This window comes from Protopterus annectens, chromosome 17.part0 (genome assembly GCF_019279795.1).
Source record: "Protopterus annectens isolate FY-2018-M chromosome 17.part0, PAN1.0, whole genome shotgun sequence".
In the NCBI taxonomy this organism is placed as follows: Eukaryota; Metazoa; Chordata; order Ceratodontiformes; family Protopteridae; genus Protopterus; species Protopterus annectens.
Window position 1 is genome coordinate 206,688,102 of NC_056751.1, and position 4,042 is coordinate 206,692,143.

Sequence of the window (4,042 nt, forward strand, 5' to 3'; positions counted from 1 at the left end):
TGAACGCTCTTTTCACTGAAACTCATTTGCCTGCCCACAATTCACTGTAAGCTCATTTCACTGAAAACTCATTTGACTGAAACTCATTTGACAGAAAGTTATATATGGCCTTTTCCCCACTGCAGTCCGATCCTGGAGTTAGAATATAAAGTAAGGGGGGTTATCTATTCATTTGAGGTTGGGCTTCATTCATCTATCTCTATATTATTACTCCCTGGTATGTATTTTTTTTCTGTGTGCTAGATGAGTTATTCAAATGCACATGCTGAGTGCAAGGCTAGACAAGAGAAGGCCAAGCCTTTCACAGCATACCATTCCTAATTCCATATTACAGGGCAGCCATGCCCCACCCAACGAGATTACATTACAGTCTACAGGTAACTTTTTTTTCACAAGGACAGGAAGACACCCCACTCTGCATGTCATCTACGCTGGATGGCAGGCTATATCCAGTCATTTGCTTCCTGTTTCCTCACTTCTTAGGAATGGCTCATTTCCTCAGTATGCTGAGATGTACTCGATCCACCAACTATTTCTGCATGCAAATGAGATGTTAACTTAAATGACTGGAACATTACAAAGACCTACTACCTTACCTTACACATGTACCACCTCTTGTTATTATTCCCATTCCCAAAGTCATGACTTGCTTGCAGTCCCATCTTGACTTAAATCATTGGTCCTTCAAATTTAGCCACACATACCCACTATCAGGATTTTATGTGTGAGTGTGTGTGTGTGTGTGTGTGTGTGTGTGTGTGTGTGTGTGTGTGTGTGTGTGTGTGTGTAAAAAGAAAGAAACTGAATGAAAATGATCATTTTGTATGTTATGAAATCTCTGCTAGAAGCATTATAACAATTGATGTGTTTGCCTGTCACTTTTACCATTTCACTTCCACTAGATTTATAATAATGTAGAATAAAATATGTTGGAACTCCATATTAATGTTTTTATAATTTCTTTGCCACATTTAAACAAAAATGCCTGACAGTTTGCAAGCTGTCATCCTGTTTGGCATTCCCTAGATGTTGATAGCCAGAATGGCTAATTTATCTCCACCACTATTCCTATGACTCTGTCAAGTCGTGTCATAATAATTAGGTATGAAGTGTCAGCTATTTAGTTTTACTGGACAGTGAAGAGACACTCCAGAGGAGACAGTAACAGTGCCATCAAAATCACAGTTTCCTTATTGGGGTCAACAGCAGTACTGCAAATGGTTAATCCTCTGCATGCCCAAAAATTGTGCATTTTCTCAACAAGACTGACTTGCACCAGCATTATAAGCAAATTATGATTTTGAGCCAGGAGTTTTATAAAATTCTAACTCCAGAAGAAAAAGTCAAGGCACTCAAGACCTAATTCTACTTAGAACATCCAGATGCCTCCAATAATGAATTGATTGTTAATAAAATAATGCACTGATTTTAGAAATCCTGACTGGAATTATTGAAAGAAAAATCTATTCAGATACAAGTATATGGCTTTGTTATACATTTCTAGAAAGAAAAAAAATATGTTATTGTATATCCAGCAGATGTTGCTCTGTTTCAAGGAATAGTAGTGTTTTATAGACAAGAAAATAGATTTATTACAGACAAAGCTCTTCATTCTCACCGAAACTGACTGCAGACTGTCACGCAGAGTGTTAAAAGATTTCAGTGAAAGATGTAGAAAACTTGAAGAAGTTCTTATTCATTATACAACATCTTTTAAGCCAGTATTTGAAGAATTGTGCCTCTTGACCAAGAAATATGCAGATGCGATAATTCTAAAAGGGACAGACAGTCTTGCCATTAGCTTGATTGTTCAGCACATCGAGAAAAAAGTTTGAATGGAGGTCTGGCTAAACAATAGAAAGGGTATTTGAATGGGTGCAAAGCACTACAGAACAAGCAGACCTTGGAGAACAAAAGCAGCAGCAGGCCACAGTGATTGGGAGATACGGATGCTTTGACAATTTCTTTATACTGACTTGATGTACATAATTTAACTGTTGGCTGAGCTAAGGAATAAAGTAACAAGCAGAATGTAAATTTGTATTTAAGATGATAATCAGTTTAATTTTCTGCCTTGGATGCTTTAGGACAATCTGCATGTACATGTTCTATCACAAATAATTGTTTCCATTTTTGTGGTGTAAATTTTAAGTTCTTAAGAGCATGCTGCCAGAAGTATTACAGACGTGTTTTAACATGAAAAGAGCAATGGTTATATACATTGTCATTTAATATAAATAAAACAGAGTCATCGTGAAAGCATACAGGCATTTTATTGTGCCAGATGATGCCATGTGCATAAGTTTTGCCACCTTCTTTCTCATGGCTCAGATTATGATACTTGAAAAAAAGCTCAAGCTGACATTGGGATCATGAGTTGCTCATGTGAGTTGTAGTACTCAGGTGCTTTAGCAGATTTGGGATATTGTGGCTGGGCTACTTTAATGGTCCTCTGGATCAATAGCCTGGTATCAGTCTATGAACGTATAATTTTCACTAACTGCTTCTGTTTGGAGTAAGAGAGGTACTGTCCATCAGTATTAGTTGGTAATCATGATTGAATGCGGTGGTGCTGCTGCACTGCTCTGATTGATTCATGTAACTTTGTTTGTAAACTGTACATGGTAAGACGCATGTGATAATCTGAAGTCGTGGAACATGGTAATACTCATTTGATAATAAAAAACCTGGGACATGGTAATAGTCATTTGAGAATCTGCAAACCCTGGGACATGGTAATACTCATTTGAGAATCTGAAACCCTGGAACATGGTAATACTCATTTGAGAATCTGAAACCCTGGAATATGGTAATACTCATTTAATAATGTTAAACTCAGGCATATGTTAATACTCATTTGATAATCTAAAACCCTGGGACATGGTGTAATGTCCCAGCACTGGCCCAGTAATCAAACAGCCTCAATCTTCACCACTGGCAACAGCTAGGGGATGTCCACACTGGGAGGATGACAGGTACACACACAGTAAAGTGTAGTTTCCCTTAAGAGCACACAGAGACCACAGTCAGTCCAAGGCTGGTTTCTCCCTCTTTCTCCAGATCTCCAATAAGATTCCCCATTGGCACAGCTATAGGGATAAGATATCAGCTGAGGGGCCAAGCCAAGACCTCCAACACCCTCTCTGTCCAACCAGTGCTTCATGTCTCTGCCCAAGTAGCTGGCACACACACACACACACACGCACACACACACACACACACACACACACACACACACACACACACACACACACACACACACACACACACACACACACACACACACACACACACACACACACACACACACACACACACACACACACACACACACACACACAGACACAAACTCACACACACACACACATGCACATACACACACTTTGAGGTTTGATCTACAAACACACCTGAGAAAGGCTGACACAGGTTTACTAGCTATGCCTCCTTCCGCTGAGACTATAAGGTCATTTCCATTGTCACTAGCCCCTACTTATCAGCTACTATAAGGGCCTTACAAAGGGTGTCCAAGCCTACTGTGTAATGTTACTATTAACCCAAATGGCAGTCTGACCAAGCAAGGTGATTTAGGAGTGGCCTGTACAGTGTCACCAAATAGATATGCAAGTGCTCTAAGAGCTTAAATATGTCTCACAAATATCAGTCACAAAGATAGGTTTAAATACATTTAATAATAAATAATAAAAAAAGACAATACTCAGTAAATCAACACAGTAAATTAAAGTTCAAAATCACAGGAAGTATTTAAAACAACATTGCAGGACAGTCTCAAATAAATAAAGAAAACATTTAAACTTATCTTTACTATATTCCTAACTATATCTAAAAGAGTTATTATGCCCTAAAAAAACTTACTTACAGCAAGGCAAGTGCAGATGTGATGATGATGAGTGAATGTTTCCAGGTCAAAGACAAAATACAAAATGCCCACTCTCCCTCTGAGAGAGTTCTTAAATTAATATCAAATATTACTGCTGGGTAGATTGGATGACATCCTTTTTTGTCACCTTACTTCAATTCCCAG

General features: G+C 38.5%; 1 pseudogene; it reads left to right on the forward strand.

The window, feature by feature from the left end:
- Positions 1 to 1,070: 1,070 nt before the first annotated feature.
- Positions 1,071 to 1,858, forward strand: LOC122791420 (annotated as a pseudogene).
- The last annotated feature ends 2,184 nt before the right edge of the window (positions 1,859 to 4,042 follow it).